At 36.0% G+C, this 7,394-nt stretch overlaps 1 pseudogene; it reads left to right on the top strand.

The window, feature by feature from the left end:
- Positions 1–4,526: 4,526 nt before the first annotated feature.
- LOC102838155 lies at positions 4,527–5,294 on the top strand (annotated as a pseudogene).
- Positions 5,295–7,394: the final 2,100 nt, after the last annotated feature.

Genomic DNA, 7,394 nt, shown 5'->3' with positions numbered 1-7,394 from the left:
TTGAATATCAATTTTTAATCAGTTAGTGGGAATTTCAGTTAGAAATTAATTTGTGTGCATTTTATTCTTTAGTTAGGTGCTTGTGGGTTTCTGTAGTATGATTCCCCACCTAGACTTTGAACCTACATGGAATGAGGTCTAGGCCCTGAACAGGGATGAATTTGAATTTTATGACTGTACAGTTGTCTTTCATTGGTGAATCTGTGACTTCCCTTCTGAAGCCTCAGGCATAGCTAACAATACCTTATGCTTTTGTGTCTATATAATTTATTGAAGTGTTTGTTTGATTCCTGCTGCTGTATTAGATTTGGAAGTCATTTCTACTTCCTTTTCCTATGAAGTTAGCCACGCACTTCTGTTCTGAGAGTGGGTTTCTTTGCCTCAAGGTCTTGCTTATTGCTTTTGGTAATGAAAGTTGAAAATGTAAAATTCAAGACCATACCTTTCCATTCCAGATAATTCCATGTCTTCAATTGTTTCTTTGAAAATTGAATTATTTGCAGGAAGAGAGTAGGAAATTGGCACTGGAAACTAAGAGGCAGACTTTGAGTGAGAGGAAGAGCTCTTTCAAGCATGGGGAGATGGTAGTTGTTCTAAGGTAATCTAGAAGCGATGATATTTTTTCCACACTTAAACTTGGTGTTTCAAATTTGATGTTGATTATGAAGTGTTCATGAAAGCATACTTTTAGGCATAAATAATTTAGGCATTAAAGTAGTGACAAATGTCTCTCTTCCTTGTCTTTGGAGAGGTTTCTTGTGACAATCTGATCAACAGCAAAGTGCTGAAGAAGAGCAAAGATTGTGGCAGGAACCATAACAGACTAAAGGTCAAGTTCCTTCCTCAATTTCTGGGCAACATTAAAGACTCCCTCCAGTAAAGTAGAAAATCCAACCATTGCCATCAAATTGATTCCAAGTCACAGCAACTCTAGATAGGATTTCTGAGACTGTTAGTCTTTATGGAAGCAGACAGCTTCACCTTTCTCCTATGGAATGGTTACTAAATTTGAACCATATACCTTGAAATTAGCAGCCCAATGCCTTAATCCACAACATCACCAGGACTCATTAATGAGGTAGAATGAACTCCCAAAACACTCTCAGAGTGAATTTCACACAACCTTAATAAAAAGGGTCATGAAGAGAGAATTAATATAATTTAGGCAAGTAAACCTCTAAATATACATTTTCTTATACATGGTGTTATAGCACAAACTCATACCTAAATACCATGGATTTCCAGAAGAACAAACAAATCTGTGTTGGAAGACATACAGCCAGTACACTACTTAGAAGTGAGGATGCTAAGACATAATCTCTTGTTAGTTTGGACATGTTGTCAGGAGGGACCATAATGTTCTCATCACTCTGGGTAAAGTAGAAAGTCAGAGAAGAAGAGGAAGATGCTCAAGAAATCAGTAGACAGCAACAATGAGCTCAAATATAACAATTGTGAGAATAGCTCACAATTGTTGTGTTGTGAATAGGGTCTATGAGTCAGAGTTGACTCAATTGTACGTAAGAACAACAACACATTACAATGATTCATTAATATTTTCAATAATTGATTGATTTTACATGATTTTATTAGAAAGACCAGCCCTCCTTTGCAGTGTGCAAATAGGAAACTTAAGAGTGAGAAAGGTTGCTATTTTATCCAGAATCATGTAGTAGTTACATTACTGCCTATTTAGTTCAGCTCAGAAGCAGCTTCCCAATTGAACAAGACTTCTCTTGCAGACATGAATCACATCATCTGTTTTCTTACCACTGTCCTACATTTTAATCTGTGACTAGAGAATTTATATCAAGTAAACCTTTCTTGATGAAGGAAAGATGTCAGTAGGGAAGACTGACTATGAGGCTATGGAATGAAAGAGATGATTCATGCCTATATGTATTCACATATTCCAAAATTTGTCCTTTGTCTGCTATGTGACAGGCACAGCTCAAGGCAGTGGTGTTATGAAGAAAAATAAGTCACAAAGTCTTTGCCCTCAAGAAGTTCTTGATTTAGTGCAGCTGCATCCAGTGGCATCACAGAGAATGTGTATTGGGGGGTAGTGAAGACTACATCAGGTAGCACTGTCAAAAAGATGACACAGAAATGACTGTTTATAAAACTTTTGTGCAGTATTACAGTAGAAATGTATTACTGTCAATAAAATTACCTTTATAGTTAGTTATAAAAAAAAAAAAAATTTTGTAAGACCAGCTTACAATCTACAAATTGAAAAGCCTATACTAATTTACCATTTTTAAAAAACTTTTTGTTGTAAATGAAATGAAGGTTTACAGATCATGTCATCAGTTTTATATTTAACAAATCATATACTTAATTTTAAGTTCAATGATTGCAATCCCTTAAATGTAGCATCATTTAACCCACTTCCTCCCTATGAATCTTATTTCTATTCCATCTTCTTTCCTAATCCTGATGAATTTTGTCCTTAGGTAAATGCTCTCTATTTGATTTTGAATGGTTGACAGTTCCATGGTGTGTATACCTTACTATTCTTGTTGTCCTCCCTATATACTTATCTACTGCTTGATTGAAAATTGTGCCATGAAGGAAAGTTCAGTTCCAGACCTGCAGGGTGACGGAGGACCATAGTCTTGATTTCCTTCAGTCTCTTTCTGATGAGTAAGTCTGGTCTTTTTTTTTTTTTTTTTGTTTGTTTGTTTGTTTTTATGGTTTAAGTTTTGTTCCTCCCTTTCCCCAAGTTTTTTTTCTTCATGATTTTGAGCTTTTTTCCACATTTTCTTCCACTCTATCCAGAACCTTTCAGAATAATTGTGATCACTTTCAGAATAATTGGTTGTGGTAGCTGAACACCATCGAGTTCTGGTCTCAGGGTCATGCATGGAAACTGATGTTCATGTGTTCCATTTGTCCATTGAACTAATTGTTCCCAAGAACCTTTGACTGTCATCACTCTTTTTTTTTTTTCTACACACGAGGGAAGACCAATAGTTGTGCCTTAGATGGTTGCTTATAAGCTTTTAAGATCTCAGTTGTTACTCACAAAAATATGATGTAGAACATTGTGTCTGTAGACTCTTTTTGCCAACTCATCATGGTTTCTGCTGAGACTCTGCTCCTGAGCTCCCAGGCTCAACAACTCATTTCCTCAAGTTGTTTGGTAATGTTCAAGAAGTTTTCATAATCTTGCCCCCTGTGTTGCTGTAGGATAATGTACTGGACCGCAAGGTTGGTTTGAACAGCAAGGATCAAACTCACCAGCCGCTCCTCGTAATCTATATACGTGGTTGCTATGAGTCAGAACCCACTTGATGGTACTTCACAACATGTTCCAACACATTCGTGGATGTTTGCAGCAAAAATGAATATCCATATACAAATATCCTCTGTCAAACCCTTTTAAATTTTCTCAGTATATTCCCACTCTTTCTCCCATACCTGTTCAGCCTGTGTATCTATCCATGTGTCTATTTGTAAATCACTGTTATTGCTGGATTGCATATATCACAATATTTACCTCAATTACCTTTAGTTCTTGCACTCCTCCTTGTGTCGTCTCATTCCTTCATCATTTTTCTGCCAACTTTCCTCTAGTTTTATATTGCCATCCCCATCACCCAAGTTAACACTCTCTAGCCAGTAAAGTACTCTCCCTTCCCCCCAGTAGTGGACTCATACAGTATTTGCCCTTTTGTGATTAACTAATTTCACTCAGCCTAATGTCTTCAGGTTCATCCATGTTATAAGGTGTTTAGCAGATTCATTATAATTCTTCAATATTGTATAGTATCTTGTTGTATGTATGTAACAAAGTTTGTTATCCACTCTTCCGTTGAAAAGGACTCCTGGTGTAGTTCTGTAGCATTAGCACTGGATTTCAAAACACAAGGCCAGGAGTTCAAAACCACCAGCTTCTTGGAAACCCTATACAGGGTCACTGTGAGTTGGAACTGACTCAGTGGCACTTAACTGCAGCAACAACAATGTTCCTGTCAGAAGTATCATTGTTGTTGTTGATAAGTGCTATTGAGTTGGTTTTGACTCATAGCGAAACTTTATAGGGTTTCTGAGGAGTGGCTGGTGGGTTTTAATATCAAACCTTTTGGTTTGAGGTTCAGTGCTTACTTTACAGGGCCACAGCAAGACTCCTTTCATTATTGCCCAAGTACAATAATGCTTGAATTATGTAACTTCATCTGTACATGATATATGCATGTGCTATCATTTTCATTACTGCCAGGGTTTTCATGTCACTAATTTTTGTCGAATTTTCTGCTGTTTTAGCTACAATAAGTAGTGTTTGTGAACTGACATCAATAACTTTTTTGAGGATAAAGTGGCAATTAAAGGCAAAAGAGAAACCTCAAAAAGACTTCAACTAAATTACTAATAATGTTGTGATTTAATGTAGAGAGCTTCTGCACAGTTTATTAATATTCATAAACTATAAAAAGTATTATATTTGAGGCTTGTGCAGTACCGCAGTGTAGGGGAAGCGCTTTAGGCATTCAAGCCCTCTGTGTCCGGGTTGATTTTCCACGATGAGCGCTATCAGCACCGGGTATGATCTATCAGTCTCTACATTCTCACCTGATGGGAGAGTTTTTCAAGTTGAATATGCTATGAAGGCTGTGGAAAATAGTTGTACAGCTATTGGAATCAGGTGTAAAGATGGCGTTGTCTTTGGAGTAGAGAAATTAGTCCTTTCTAAACTTTGTGAAGAAGGTTCCAACAAACGACTTTTTAACGTTGATCGGCATGTTGGGATGGTCGTAGCAGGCTTATTGGCAGATGCTCGTTCTTTGGCAGACATAGCAAGAGAAGAAGCTTCCAACTTTAGGTCAAACATTGGTTAAAACATTCCACTAAAACATCTGGCAGACAGAGTGGCTATGTATGTACATGCATATACCCTCTACAGTGTTGTTAGACCTTTTGATTGCAGTTTTATGTTAGGGTCTTACAGTGTGAACGATGGTGCACAACTCTACATGATAGACCTATCAGGTGTTTCGTATGGTTATTGGGGCTGTGCTATTGGTAAAGCCAGGCAAGCTGCAAAGACAGAAATTGAAAAGCTTCAGATGAAAAAAATGACCTGCAGAGATGTTGTTAAAGATGTTGCAAAAATAATTTGCATAGTACATGATGAAGTTAAAGATAAAGTTTTTGAACTAGAGCTCAACTGGGTTGGTGAATTAACAAAAGGAAGACATGAAATTGTACCAAAAGATATAAGGGAAGAAGCAGAGAAATATGCGGAGGAATCTTTGAAGAAAGAAAATGAATCAGATGATGATAACATGTAATGTTTACTTAAAAATCTATTTTAAATTTCTATTGCAATCCCATGTAAACTATTTAGCCCTGTGGATTATTACATGCTCAATAACCAATTTTGAATAAAATTTTTGTCTTGTAAAAAAAAAAATATTATATTTGATTCATTTCCAGCTATATTTATCACATATTGTGCTACAATTAAAATTTATATTAAAAATTCTTAAGTGTTCTGTATGACCTGGTATGTAAGGAGATCCATGGGTGAGGGGACAACACCATGTGGTACTGTACTGGGTGACAACCACCGGAGTGATACCACTGGCTGTATCTATTTTACAATAAAAATGTAGAATAGACACAGGCCAGATGGGCTGGATTGTTCTGTCATCAGCAACATTTGGCAGAGTCACCTCCTTCTCTCATGCTGGCTGTTGGAAAACTTGATTTTTGATTTTTCAAGAATTTATAGCTCCAATGTGCTATGAGTGCCAAAGGAAAATAGGGGATTAGTTGTAGAAGGAGAATGGGGAAGGATAAAAATGTGACCACAACCCCTTTCAAGGCCTTTGTTTAATGTTTGCCCCAGATTCACCAGGCCCTATATGACTGACAATAGTGCAGTAATATATACAGAGCAATGTAATAAAAATGATTTTTTTTAATGTTAACATTGCTGTGTCCTGAATATTTTATTTGACTACTGTTTATTAATAGGAGCTGTACTAAAATGATACAAATTTCCATCTTGAAAATTTTAATTGTTTCTTTCTATCAAGGATAATTAAGCAAGTAAAGATAATTGGACAAATGAAGATGAAAAAGCATGGTAATAGCTTGTCATTCTATTCTCATCAGCAGATAATTCATCCAGCTCAGACACGCTACTATAAATCTACTTCCTTTCAATTTGGGTAATAGTGTACTCTAATCAGGGGAATTAAAAGCTTACTCAATTATAAAGAAATGTTCCATAAGGTAGAACAGACAAAGCTTGGCTAGTTGTATGTTGCTTAACAGTACCTGCTAATGTTTCATCACCAAAGGCAAACTCATTGACTCTACTGTTTGAGATTTTCAATGGAGAGTAAACAAATGTTTACTTACTAAGCAATTTATTTTCAATACAGATAAATGAATGCTTTTGAAAAAAAGAGAAAACATAAGATTCTGCTAAAATTTCAAATTGGTCTTATTTCCCTAAAATTAAATATACTGACATTAAAGTATTCCATTGGTTCTCTAAGCTTTAGTAATTTTATCATGGCTTATATGTCTCTAGATAAGATAGGAAAAAGCCCACCAAACAACATAATAGCAGACAGCTGCTGATGTGATAGAAATTTCCTAGGGAGGAAAATACGCTTAATATTATTTTTCTCATTTTTTGTTATGTTTTGAAAGCTGCTTGTCACTGAACAGTTTGTTTATAGTGTATTTATCATTTTATATAAAAAATGAGAGACCATACAATGAGTCTAATTATGCACTGTGTGTTGGAAACAGCTTTCTCTGAGTTGAGCCAAAACATAATTCCTACCAAAAATCCAAAATCCACATGGAGTCAGAGCTTCTGTGCCTTCCCTGTCAGGTTGGATGGCAGTTGGTTGAGACTGTTTTTTTCTTTGTTTTTATGTATGTTCAGAGAGCTCAGTAAAGCATTATAATGGAGCCATACCACCTGAGGAAGAGTATTCCCCACCTGCAAGTGCTCTCAATGGTTTTGTGTGCTCCCTTTAGGATATACTTCAAAGCAAAACATTTTGTTACTTCCCTGACAAAACATAAATTCAAATAGAAAGGATTTTTGCTTATGCTGTTTTGAACTTCAGTTTCATTTCAAAAGTAAAAGTTAAGTCAAACTATTAGTTACTTTAAAAATAGATTCTTATGCTTTTCAAGGAGCTAAATCTTATTCTGGCCAGAATATCAATATATTCAGGGTTCCCATATGGGTCCTGGCTCTGTTCCCATTTATCAAGGTGTGAACTGATTTGTTTGTTTATAGGTGTAGCAGTTAAATTACCCTAGGTAATTCGTCAAACAGAAGTGGTCAGATAATTATTATTTGACTCACAGTTGGACAATGCCCACACCATGGCTGGTGACCTCAAATATAATCTGCTTTA

Source organism: Chrysochloris asiatica, unplaced genomic scaffold (genome assembly GCF_000296735.1).
Source record: "Chrysochloris asiatica unplaced genomic scaffold, ChrAsi1.0 scaffold00236, whole genome shotgun sequence".
NCBI lineage: Eukaryota > Metazoa > Chordata > Mammalia > Afrosoricida > Chrysochloridae > Chrysochloris > Chrysochloris asiatica.
The sequence above is the reverse complement of the archived record's forward strand: the minus strand, read 5'-3'. Positions and strand labels throughout refer to the sequence as shown.